This window comes from Moschus berezovskii, chromosome 11 (assembly GCF_049115385.1).
Source record: "Moschus berezovskii isolate FMDL1 chromosome 11, NW_MosBer_1.0, whole genome shotgun sequence".
NCBI lineage: Eukaryota > Metazoa > Chordata > Mammalia > Artiodactyla > Moschidae > Moschus > Moschus berezovskii.
Window position 1 is genome coordinate 11,820,065 of NC_142470.1, and position 13,951 is coordinate 11,834,015.

The window sequence follows — 13,951 nt, forward strand, 5'->3', positions numbered from 1 at the left end:
TGGAAGAACTGTAGGTAGGAAAGAGAGAATGAGTATCTCAATTTAAATTCCAGACTCTCTTCTATATAGATACTTGTGTTGTCTTCAAATGGAACAATTTAATTTTTTCCCTTCCATTTCTTATGATATTTCTTTTTCTTGTCTTATTGCCCTACTTAGACTCTCTAGTGTGATAGAGAAGTGGTGAGGGTGGGTATACTTGCCTTGTTCCCAATCCTATAGTCAGTCTTTCACCATTAAGTATTACATTAACTATAGGTTTTTTTGTTGAGGTCCTTTATTAGGTTGAGGAGGCTCGTTTTCTGAACTTTTTTAAAAATCATGTTGAATTTTATTAAGTTCTTTTTCTGCATGAATTGATGTAATTATTATTTTTCTTCTTTAGCCTAGAGAAGGAAGTTTTTTCTTCTTTAATATGATGTTGACTTCATTGATTTTTCAATATTGAGCCAGTCTTGCATCAGAGGAATAAACTCTACTTGGTCATGTTGTATATTATTGAATTTACTAAAATTTTGTTAAGGATTTGTGTGTCTATATTTGGGAAGGACATTGGTCTATAGTGTGTGTGTGTGTAAAATTTATTTTTTTGGTACTATCTTTGTCTGGTTTTGGTCTCAGAGTAGTACAGGCCTTGTAAAGTGAGTTGAAAAGTGTTTCTTCCTCTCATTTTCTGGAAGATATTGTATAGAACTGGTATTCATTCTTTAAATGCTTAGAATTCTCCAGTGAAATTGCATCTACTGAGATGATCATTTTACTTTAGTTCATGTTGTTACCATTTCTGATGTTCTTTATTCCTTGGTATGGATTTATATTTCCATCTAGTATCATTTCTTTCTGCTTGAAGGACTTCTAACATTTATTACAGTGCTGTTTGCTGGTGATGAATTCTTTCAGCATTTGTAATGTCTGAAAAATCTTTATTTTGCCTTTACTTTTGAAATATTCTCTGGGAATAGAATCCTAGGTTGTCAGTTTTTTCTTTCAGTACTTAAAAGATGTTGCTCTACTGTCTTTTCTTTTGCCTTGCTTCTGACAAGAAATCTACTGTTATTCTTTTCTTGTTCCTGTGAATGAAACATGTGTTTTTGTTTTGCTTTTAAGATTTCTTTTTATTGCTGGGTTTGAGCAACCTGCTTATCATTTGTCTTAGATTTCCTCATGTTTCTTGTGCTTGGGTTTGTTGAACTTTTTGGATTTGTACATTTATAGTGTTCATCAGATTTAGAAACTTTTGACCATTTTTCAGATATCTTTTCTGCCCCTCCTCCTTCTGGGAATTCCAGTCCTGATTCTTGAGGCTGCTTTAAGTTGTCCTACAGGTCATGATCCTCTGTTTTGTTTTTGAAATCTTTTTTCTCTATTTGATCTTGGATAAGTTTTAAAACAATAACTTCAAGTTTACTAATCTTCTTCAGTGTTAACTGTGTCAGTCAGTCAGTCAGTTCAGTTGCTCAGTCGTGTCCGACTCTTTGCGACCCCATGAATCACAGCACGCCAGGCCTCCCTGTCTATCACCAACTCCCGGAGTTCACTCAAACTCATGTTCATCGAGTCAGTAATGCCATCCAGCCATCTCATTCTCTGTCGTCCCCTTCTCCTCCCGCTCCCAATCCCTCCCAGCATTAGAGACTTTTCCAGTGAGTCAATTCTTCCCATGAGGTGGCCAAAGTACTGGAGCTTCAGCTTTTGCATCAGTCCTAAACATCCAGGACTGATCTCCTTTAGAATGGACTGGTTGGATCTCCTTGCGGTCCAAGGGACTCTCAAGAGTCTTCCCCAACACCACAGTGGTGTTAACTCTGTAGTTAGTCCTATTTAGTGCATTTTTTCACCTCCTATATTGTAGCTTTTGTCTAGAAATTCATTTGGTTCTTTTTAAAGCCTCGCATGTCTCTAACCTTTTGAACACGCAGAGTACAGTTATAACAACTTGGAATGTCCCAACTGCTAATTCTAATATTTATGTCAGTTCTAGGTTACTTTTTTGTCTTTGTTATTGGTTTTTTTTCTTGATTCTTTGCATGTCTGGTAGTTTTTTATTGACTGCCAGGCATTGTGTCTTGTACCTTGTAAGGTGCTGGGTATTTTTGTATTTTTATAAGTATTCTTGGGCTTAGTTTAGTAGTGTGAGGCAATCATGGGCTCATCTCATTTGTTTTCCGTATCTCAAGGGATTGCTGTGGTATGTTGCCTGATGTTTTGAAAACTGTTGTTTCATATATTTTTTTCAGTTAAGTTATTGACACTTTGAAAGAGTTTGATCCTTCTGGGTCATGCTTTTAAGGTTTGTTAGCTAGAACTGATATAGTACTTGGTCTGGGGATAATTATTACCCATTGCTAAGGTAACACCCTACTGTGTTCTCTGCCTCATGCATTGTGAGTCATGAAGGGTTTGTTTGTTTGTTTTTTTCATTTTGTTTTTTAACTTTGGTTGGTGGGAACAGGCATTATTTTTGTCCCTTTGTGAGTACCAGGCTATCTGTAAGATTTATTCCTCTAGCACAAGTAATTTACACACACACACACTAATCAATGCTGAAGTTGTATACTCAAGGAGGGCCCTTTGCAGGTCTCTGGAGTTCTCTTTCTGTGTAGCTCTCTCTTCTCTAGTACTCTGTGCTAAGAAAAAGCAGATCTAATAAATAAATAATAAATAAAAAACAGTTTATAATTCCTGAATATCCTTGAACTTGGATAATCAACTCTCAGGGAGGCCCAAACGACTGCCCATGGAGTGCTCAGTACTGTGAGCTCAGTGTACTGAAGACATTTTCAGTTGCCCTTAGGTGTTACCAGTGTGGCTAGATTGCTTTTTGAAGGGAGTAGAGGAGGAAAAGACAGAGAAATATTAACTAAATATTACTAAGTGAAAGAAACCCATATGAAAAGACTACATACTGTATAATTCCAATTATATGAGAGTTTGGAAAAGGCAAAATTACGGAGACAGTAGAAAAAAGAAAAATCAGCGCTTGCTAGGGGTTGGGGCATGGAGCATGGAGGGATGAATCGGTGGAACACAGAGGATTTTTAGGGCAGTGAAAATACTCTGTATGCTGTAAAGCTGGATACATGTCATTATACATGTCTAAACACGTAGAATACACAATACCTGAAGTGAACTGTAATGTAAACAATAAGCTATGGTTGATAATGATATATCAATGTAGGTTCATCAAATGTTATGAATGTACCACTCTGATGGGCGATGTTGATAATGGAAGATAATGCATGTGTGAAGGCAGTAAGTATGTAGGAAATTTTCTAATCTTCCTTTTAACTTTGCTGTGAACCTCGAACTTCTCTTTTAAGAAAAGTCTTAAAAAAATCAATGAAGTAGAAATTGTATAAATGTATACAGTTGTAGAAACTCCTATTACTTAATAGTTGGGTGCATTTTTAGTGTGTATTTATTAAATATAGATAAAATTGTGATTTCAGATCCTAGCTTTGTCTCTTACAAGCTGTTGGTCTTGGGAAATTAAGCTTTTATTTTTATTTCAGTTTCTTCATCTGTAAAATAGGAATGATAATAGTAGCTCTTTCACAGGTTTTTGGGAAGATTAAATGAGATAATACATAAAAACTTCTTAGAACAGTACTAGCATTTAGCTATGTGTCATATAAATATTAACAAAGTTTAGAAATTGCTTGCTCTTGTGCAGAGTATCTGCTCTTTTTTAAATGGGGTAATTAACCTTCCTCTCATGGGCTTGGCTTGAGGATTAAATGAGAAAGAACATAAAAGCAAGTCATCAGTGAAATAAGCTATTTCCATAAGTAGCCTTATGAGCTGCTTGAAAATTACATGTTAAAAAAATTAAGTCTTTTTTTCCTGGGAAGGTAGTAAAGCTTTTCATGAGCTCTTTGGGATGGTCTGTGCCTCCACTGTAGTCTAGGATTAAGAGTTGCTACTTTAGAAAACTGGGAGTAGTTTTTGAAAAGGTGGCATGGAAAAGTCATGGGCTTAGGAATCTGGCAACCAGGAATCAGCTGAAATGTCACCACTTCCTAGCCTCAGATTTTTTTTTTTCTGTCAATCAGGGAAAATAATACTGTCCCACAGCCTTGGCAAGGTTTTGACAGTCAGGTGCAGAAACTGTAGTTTCTACAGTCAGGTGTAGGAATTCCACCATAGCTACAAAAGTATACAAATAGTCACAGTATTTATTGCCCATTGAGAGATAAAGTTGTATATCTGGAGACCCTTTTGATTTTCATACATTGCGTTTGTGCAGTGTTTATTTTTTCCTGTAGTAGAGATTTTTTTTATTCTTCACTTTTGTTAAATTTGAACTCCCATCCCTTGTTCTTAAAATTCATTTATTCCATAGGCTATTGCTACTATTTGGATAGTTTCTTGTTTTCTGGATTGCTTTTAGTAACAGTATTTGAAAGCATGAGTATCAGATCATGACACTGTCTGGATTACTCACAAAGCCTGTAATTTGTAAGGTGAAGCAATTCTATTTTTTTATAATAAATAATACTCTTTACCTGGGTTTAGTATCTTTTAGTTCACAAAGCACTTTCTCATTTTTCTTTCATTTGATCCTTGAGATGGTCAGGGCAGATGTTATCTCTAGATGGGGGAGAAAGTTAATATGTGAAAGGGTAAATCAGTTCAGTTCAGTCGCTCAGTCGTGTGCGACTCTCCGCGACCCCATGAATCACAGCACGCCAGGCCTCCCTGTCCATCACCAACTCCCGGAGTTCACTCAAACTCATGTCCACAGAGTCGGTGATGCCATCCAGCCATCTCATTCTCTGTCGTCCCCTTCTCCTCCTGCCCCCAACCCTTCCCAGCATCAGAGTCTTTTCCAGTGAGTCAACTCGTCGCATGAGGTGGCCAAAGTTTCAGCTTTAGCATCAGTCCTTCCAATGAACACCCAGGATTGATCTCCTTTAGAATGGACTGGTTGGATCTCCTTGCAGTCCAAGGGACTCTCAAGAGTCTTCTCCAACACCACAGTTCAAAAGCATCAATTCTTCGGCAATCAGCTTTCTTCACAGTCCAACTCTTACATCCATACATGACCACGGGAAAAACCATACCCTTGACTAGACGGACCTTGGTTGGCAAAGTAATGTCTCTGCTTTTTAATATACTATCAAGGTTGGTCATAACTATCCTTCCAAGGAGTAAGCGTCTTTTAATTTCCTGGCTGCAATCAGCATCTGCAGTGATTTTGGAGCCCCAAAAAATAAAGTCTGACACTGTTTCCACTGTTTTTCCATCTATTTCCCATGAAGTGATGGGACCAGATGCCATGATCTTGGTTTTCTGAATGTTGAGCTTCAAGCCAACCTTTTTACTCTCCTCTTTCACTTTTATCAAGAGGCTTTTGAGTTCCTCTTCACTTTCTTCCATAAGGGTAGTGTCATCTGCATATCTGAGGTTATTGATATTTCTCCCAGCAATCTTGATTCCAGCTTCTGCTTCTTCCAGCCCAGCGTTCCTCATGATGTACTCTGCATATAAGTTAAATAAGCAAGGTGACAATATACAGCCTTGACGTACTCCTTTTCCTATTTGGAACCAGTCTGTTGTTCCATGTCCAGTTCTAACTGTTGCTTCCTGACCTGCATACAGGTTTCTCAAGGGGCAGGTTAGGTGGTCTGGTATTCCCATCTCTTTCAGAATGTTCCACAGTTTATTGTGATCCACACAGTCAAAGGCTTTGGCATAGTCAATGAAGCAGAAATAGATATTTTTCTGGAACTCTCTTGCTTTCTCCATGATCCAGCGGATGTTGGCAATTTGATCTGTGGTGCCTCTGCCTTTTCTAAAACCTGCTTGAACATCTGGGAGTTCACGGTTCACATATTGCTGAAGCCTGGCTTGGAGAATTTTGAGCATGACTTTACTAGCGTGTGAGATGAGTGCAATTGTGCAGTAGTTTGAGCATTCTTTGGCATTGCCTTTCTTTGGGATTGGAATGAAGACTGACCTTTTCCAGTCCTGTGGCCACTGCTGAGTTTTCCAAATTTACTGGCATATTGAGTGCAGCACTTTCACAGCATCATCTTTCAAGATTTGAAATAGCTCAACTGGAATTCCATGGTTTATTCTAATTCCACAGAGAGTAAAGGATTTAGCTGGGATTGGAACGCAGGCTCTCTGCTATTTAGTCTGGGGCTCTTTCCATAGAACCACATATCATTTTTGTGAGAAAGTCTTGGTTAAAAAACAGGCCAGGGAAATTACTATTAATGAATGGTTGTTTTTGTTTTACTGAAACAGCTGTAATCTTACAGAAATGTCAGCAATATAGAGAACTTTAAAAAACGCAGATAAAAAACCCCATCACCCATGCGTACTTCAGTGTGCTTTTCATACAAACAAGGGTATTCTCCTTTATAACCACAATGCAACCATCAAAATCAGGAAATTAACATCGAATCATTACTACCTCTAGTCATTAGACCTTGTTCATATTTCAGTCATTGTCTCAGTAACATTCTTTACACCAAAACGATCCAATTCAGAGTCACACGTTGCCTTTATTTGTCCTATATCTTAAGTTTCCTTCAGTCTGGAAGAGATCTTCAGTCTTCCCTTGATTTTTCATGACCCTGACACTTTTGAAGATTACAGGTCAAATAATTTTTAGACAGTCCCTCGATTAGTTTGTCTGAAGATTAGCTTCAGGTTAAACATCTTGGACAGGAATATCATGGGCGTGTTAGTGTGTTCTTCTCTTTGCATTCTAGTCATTTGTCCATTCCTGATGGTGATCACTTTAATGACTTGATTAGGTAATCTTTGCCAAAGTTCTACACTGAAAAGTTACTCTTTGTCATTGCAATTAGTAGAGATTTTGTGGGAAGATACCTTAAAACTACATAAATACTCCATTTCTCATTAAATTGTCAATTTATTCATTTCCATCAATGGGGTGTTGTGGTTTTCTGTTTATTTGATTGCTTAGTAATCTGTCAATATCATTATTGATTTTGATGCTCACCTTACCCAGACTGGCAGTGGGAGCCTTATAAAGCTGTCTCTTGTCTAATTTAGACATCTCCGCATCATTCTTTGAGTGCTTCTTTTTCTAGTACAGTAAGATGTTGTAGTCTCATCCTGTACTTTCTCTGCCCCAGCCCTGGAATCTGGTATTTCTCCAAGGACCCCTGGTTCCTTTTAGAGGATGGTTGTATTTAGAAGCCAAGGTCTGGTTCCTGGATATGTTCATTGTTATTGGGTGTTGTTCCTGCCAAGGCCCTTTCAGTAGACAGGCCCAGGAAGTATGTGTGTATTAGTCAGGTTATATTTACAGTTCTCTATTATACATTTATTGAAAACCTTGAGTTCACACTAATGTCTCCAATTCAAATCCAACTCCATAGAGTTCATTCTAGTTTTCTGTTAGTTGCAACTGTGAGAAACTTGTCCTATCTCACTGGTCTTGGACTTTTATTGAGTGTGCTTCTCCATCACCTTCTATCCTATGTGAATGCTCTCCTCATTCACCTTGCTTTCTTGGGGTCACAGTGCCTAGGTCGATGGTTTGACATGACCCTGCTCTCCCACTGGGGTTTCCCTGGTGACTCAGAAAGTAAAGAATCTGCCTGCAATGTAGGAAACCCAGGTTCAGTCCCTAGGTTGGGAAGATCCACTGGAGAAGGAAATGGCAACCCACTCCAGTGTTCTTGCCTGGAGAATTCCATGGACAAAGGAGCCTGGCATTGGGCTACAGTCCATGGGGACACAAAGAGTCGGGAATGACTGAACGATTAACACTTTCACTTTCACTTTTGCTGTCCCACTGCCCTGTGTATGCCCCAAATGCCCTCTGAATCCCCAATATGCTGGGCAAATCTTCTCTGACCCCACATAGTCAGCCTCCTCATCCCTGCTCTGGCTCTCTCCACTTGGACATGCTTCTCACTCTCTTGGGCTCTGACACTCATGCTGGACTGTCCCTCCATGGGGCACTGTTCATGCTCTACTTGTGTTTTAACATCCTGGTTGTTGCTGCCCTTGAGCACTGATGCTCTTTTCACCCCCCACTCAGGTTCTAGCTTCCCATCCCAGGGTGCTTCCCCTCAGTAGATGCCTTCCTCATTCACTCTGATTTGACATTATATTGGCCAGGCCACCTCCTAGTCTGGGCCTTGCTCATGATCTGATGTCACTTGTCTGGTCACCCCTCTGTAGAGACATTTTCCTCACCCTGCTCAGGCTTTAACATCTCATGCTGAGCCATTGCAAACGTGGGCATCTGCCCTGCTCTGCCCACATGATAGTTTCAGGAGTAAATTGTTCAGAAAGAGCAGAAGAAAACTTCAGTTCAGTCGCTCAGTCATGTCCAACTCTTTGCAACCCCATGAATCATAGCACGCCAGGCCTCCCTGTCCATCACCAACTTCCAGAGTTCACTCAAACTCATGTCCATAGAGTCGGTGATTCCATCCAACCATCTCATTCTCTGTCGTCCCCTTCTCCTCCTGCCTCTAATCCCTCCCAGCATCAGAGTCTTTTCCAGACTCCTTTAGAATGGACTGGTTGGATCTCCTTGCAGTCCAAGGGACTCAAGAGTCTTCTCCAGCACCATAGTTCAAAAGCATCAATTCTTCTGCGATAAGCTTTCTTCACAGTCCAACTCTCTCATCCATACATGACCACTGGAGACTTTAAAAAATTTTTTTAAGGGCAAAGGTACTTATTGATAAGGAAATGGATGCCATCTTTGCTGATGCTATTAATATGATTGGAGAGTCTAGATTTTGCACTGTTGCTCAGCACAGGAAAGAACTTATTAAAAGTGCGTGGAATACTGTACATTGTGGAGGGACGTGCAGGCTCTCTCTGCTTGGGATCCAGCTTTACTTCTTTGCGTTAACTTGCTTTGCACATCGTGGCGTAAGAGTCTTTTCATAGGAATCAACGGGTAAGGTAAAACTTTGTAACTCCTCTCACAGCAATATCTGTGTACCTTTATTAATCTGATTCTGAGAACATTATTAGAAATGAAAAGTTAAGTGCAAAATCTTGAAATGACATGTTTGTATAATTACACAGCTAAGTTAATCATTTTCTGACAAGTCTTGACAATGACAGCGTTCTTTATGGAGGTGTTAACTTGTTATGGGTTAGAAAGCACCCTTTGATACAGCATTTTCAGCCTGGAAAAACAGCTTTAATTTCCGAGGCTATTGAAACAAATGGAGACTTGTTGGAAATATTAACACTACCTTTTTGTGTGTTTATCTAGCTTAAAGGAATCAATGTTTATTAGGTGATGTTTGCTAGCACATTCTGAAGTGTATACTGTTTCTTTTGACCATGTTGTCAACTTTAAGACAGTTCAATTGGTTTGAATTTTGAAATACCTCAGCCCCCTCAGCGTATCAGTTTGTAACTAAGGAGACAGTGTGCTGAAGTTTTACCCTAGTTCTAACTGGTGTGAAGATCTGATAGCTGTGAAATAAGGGGTCCCAGTACTGTGTGTGTCTCATTTAGTACTTCTAAAAAACACTTAAAAGTATGAGGGCCTAGCATTATGGCATGGTTACGTTACACAACAAAGATTCATCTTGTGAGGAGTTAGTGTTGTATTTTTCTCCTAATCTCATAATACGTTATAATCGAAGAAAAGTAGGTCCTAATTGAAAGCTGATGATCCAGCAGAGTGATCAATAGCATGATGCTTTTTAAAGAAAAAAATTAGCTTTCCTGCTGCCTGAATATTGTCAGAGCTTTTGTCTGTTTCATGACTTCAAGCTGAGTGTACTTAATCATGTTGATGACATGGCCTTGAGCACTGAGCATGGCCCTTCCAGGGCATTGCCGAGAGTCGTGTTCAGAAGAGGGTGGTATTGAATAGAAATGCTCTCTTGGCTTACTCTCAGTCTTCATTCTCCCAGAGGCAAGAACTGAGCAGACCTCCCTTTCTTCAAACACATTTTAACTGCTTGTGTGTCATTTTTTCGTATTTAAGAGCGGAGACTGTTGTCAGCAGGTGTGACTTATTGATAACTTTGACTCCAGAGGAAAACATCTTTAAAGTATAACAGTCAGGTGTAAGCAGGGTGTTTTCAGTAGCATACTTATTGTTAGAGAAAGAGAAACAGTTATTGGGAGCTAGAAACTCTGTGTCAGATGTTGGAGGAAAACTCATTCATCAAACTTTTATTGTGCCAGGTTTATGACTAGGAATATGAGAAGACAGTTGGTGCCCTCAAGGAGCTGCCAGTCTAGTGGGGAAGACAGATACTTAATTAGAAGAACAGTGGTGGTTCTCCTGGTTACACACTGGGATAAGTTGGGGAGGTTTTAAAAAAACACAAACAATACCTGGAGATTCTGATTTAATTGTTCTGGGGTGTGGTCTGAGCCTCAGGACTTTTAAAAGCTCCCCAGGTAATTGTAATTGCATCAGCGTCAAATGTGTTAGAGCTGCAAGAATGTGGAAGTGCAATGACATTTGCACAGAGATGGGAGCACAGTGGAGAGGCACTTAACTCAGTCTGGGATGTGAGGGTAGGGGGTTGAGAAAGCTTCCCAGAGAGGAGGAAATGCCTGAGCTAAGGCTTGATGAATGAATTTGTCAAGTGGAAGAGACCGGATAGTTCTTTGCAGAAGAGCAGCCGAATAAGGTAGAATTGTAAAGTGGTTAGTGCTTTTGGGTGATCCATGCTGATTCTGCCATTTCCTTGCTTTGACTTTGGCTAGTTTGTCTTGAGTTTCAGGGTCCTCATCTCTAAACTGGGGGTAATAACACATATAGGGTTGTTGAAGGTTAACTGAGATAATGCATGTAAAGTTCTTAATCATGTAATCCTGCTTTGCACATATGAAATAGTAGGTACAAGTTATGATAATGATATTGTCACTAGAGAATTGGAGCATGGTTTGTTCAGAGAGCTACAAGTAGTTCCCTATGGCTGGATCTCAGGGTGCAAGACCACGCGAGGAAAGGGTGGATGGCAATAAAAAAAAAAAAAGCTTGGCTGATGGTCAGAGTTCCAGATCATGGAGGTATAGGAGTGTGAGGCAATTGATGATGGGATATCATGGCAGAAGCAGGACATTTCCATGGTAATTTGTTAAGATACGATGTGCTCTGGGAAACCTTGGGTCTGTATTGGAAAGTGGCTCAGAACATGGTATTCTTAGCATCATTACATGTACTGAATTGGCAGGAGTGTTACTAGGACAGAAATCAAATTTTCAGTTCCAAGTAGTTGAAAATATTAAGCATCTTAAAGAGTAATGGAGGAAGTAAGTAGTCTCAAGGTAGTTCCACAGAGTCTTTGGAAATTGTTATTGTATTAATTGTTTAATGAAAATATTAAGTCGCTTGGTCATTTGCATTTAGAGGAGAAACTTAAAAACTTATTTTTTGATTTGCAGAGAAGTAGAAAATGCTTTTATCTTCATTGACTTCAGTGGCCCTTAAGTATATTGCTTGGTATGTTCCCTGGTACTTCAGACGGTAAAGTGTCTGCCTACAATACAGGAGACCTGGGTTCGATCCCTGGGTTCAATCCCTGGATCAGGAAGATCCCCTGGAGAAGGAAATGGCAACCCACTCCAGTATTCATGCCTGGAAAATCCCATGGACCGAGGAGCCTGGTGGGCTACAGTCCATGGGGTCTCAAAGAGTTGGACAGTCGGAGCGACTTCACTTCTTCTATAATACAATATGTAAATGATCATGGATAAGTATGACAATAACCTATATAGTCCTGTTTGTTTTTAGTGTGGTAGTCAGCATTTTTTTTTTCTTGAAGAAACTGTCATAATCTTTGGCTCCATGTAATAGAACTCTGATCGCCAAAGAATTGATGCTTTTGAACTGTGGTGTTGGAGAAGACTCTTGAGAGTCCCTTGGACTGCAAGGAGATCCAATCAGTCCATTCTAAAGGAGATCAGTCCTGGGTGTTCATTGGAAGGACTGATGCTAAAGCTGAAACTCCAATACTTTGGCCACCTCATGCGAAGAGTTGACTCATTGGAAAAGACTCTGATGCTGGGAGGGATTGGGGGCAGGAGGAGAAGGGGACGACAGAGAATGAGATGGCTAGATGGCATCACCGACTCAATGGACGTGAGTTTGAGTGAACTCCGGGAATTGGTGATGAACAGGGAGGCCTAGTGTACTGTGATTCATGAGGTCGCAAAGAGTCGAACACGAGTGAGCAACTGAACTGAACTGAACAGCTGTTTGAACTGAGTAAGAAAGTTAGGTAGGTTTATAATTCATTAGAATGAGGCAATGATTATGGGTAACAGTAGAAGAGAAGTTAGCTTCATTGTTTCCACAAATACTTTTTTCCTTTGAAATCTTTTATTGCAAAAACAGTGTTGATATGGATTATTGAGGTACACCTTATGTTTATTTTATAGTGTATGTACTAATTATTTAGATGAGTTCTATTTAACTAGATCAGTGGTTCTTAAACTGTGATCACTAGTTGAGTAGCATCACTATTATCTGGGTACTTATTGGAAATGCCAATTCTTAGGTCCTGCCCCAGATACCCTGGAGATGGGGCTTGAAATCTCATCTTTTAATGTGCTGAAGTTTGAGTCACAGAGGTGTATAATCACTCCTATCATTTATTGAAATTTTTTAGACTCCGGGAAGGCTAGTCTGTACTTCCTTTATTCCTTTTCAATATTTGATTCTGGCTGTGTGCCAGGGACTGTTTAGGCACCTGGGAAGCACTCGTGGGTATGACAGACAAAAATGTCTGCTCTCCTGCAGTTTACATTTAGAGGAGAAAAACAATGTTGTGATTGCTGTGATGTGTAGAATTAAAATTTGATGGTAGAGAGTGTGTTGGGGAAGACTTTTTGAGGAGGTCAGGTATAAGTGGTATTTTGAATGACAGGAAGAGCCATCTATATGATGATCAGTGCAAAAGGCCACAAGATAGAAATGAATTAGGTGTGTTGAGGGGGCAGACAGAAGGCCAGTGTGGCTAGAATGCAGTGGGCAAGAGGAGAGAAGTCTGAAATGAAATTGGAGAGATAGGCAGAGGCCAGATCATGTAGGACCTTGTAAGGACTTTTTTCCTCCTCATTTTTTTTTTTTATTGTAGTAAAATGCATATAACATAAAATTTACCAGCCTAACCATTTTTTAGTTATATTTGATTTTCCTTTTAAAGAAATTTATTTTTAATTAAACAATAATTGCTTTATAAAATTGTGTTGGTTTCTGCCATGCTTCAACATGAATCAGCCATAGGTATACACATGTCCCGTCCCTCCCACCTCCCACCCTATCCTAGCCCTCTGGGTTGTCACAGAGTACCTGTTTGAGCTCCCTGAGTCATGTAGCAAATTCCCACTGGCTATCTATTTTGCATATGGTAGTGTATGTTTCCATGCTACTCTTTGTATTCCTCCCACCCTCCCTGCCCCCATATCTACAAGTCTGTTTTCCATTTTTAAATGTATAGTTCAGTGATATTCAGTACTCTCATATTGTTGTACAACCATCACCACCATCTATCTGCAGAACTAAGACTTTGGTTTTTACTTTGAATGGTATGGGAAGTTTTGGGGAGGTTTTGAGCAGAGGACTGCTATAACCTGACCTTTGGAATACAAGGGACTGTAGGAAGGCAGGGAGAAGGCATTGAGACCAGTTAAAGTATTATGGTAATTGAGGTGAAATGTTGATGATCTATCAAGGACGGTAGGTTGGGGATGCTGAGACTCATTGAGATTCTGGGTATATTTTGATGATTGAATCAACATAATTTGTTTGATTGATTTGGCATATAAAACATTACTGAAGGATGATACCAGATTTGGTGTCTTTTGTTTGTTGTTTTGGTTTTTTTGCCTGCGTAACTTGATATCAGGAGGTGCAGGTTTGAGGAAGAAAAGTGTCACTTGTTAGAAATTCTTCTTAAAGATCCAGATGGGGATGTTGAGCAGGCAGTTGGATGAGGGAATCTAGGGTCAGGGAAGAAGTCGGGTT

At 39.6% G+C, this 13,951-nt stretch overlaps 1 protein-coding gene across 4 annotated transcripts in view; it reads left to right on the top strand.

Moving 5' to 3' along the window:
• The window catches only part of DENND1A (DENN domain containing 1A), a 552,302-nt gene that overhangs the window by 27,357 nt on the left and 510,994 nt on the right, over window positions 1-13,951 (top strand). The gene's annotated exons all lie outside the window — the stretch shown is intronic.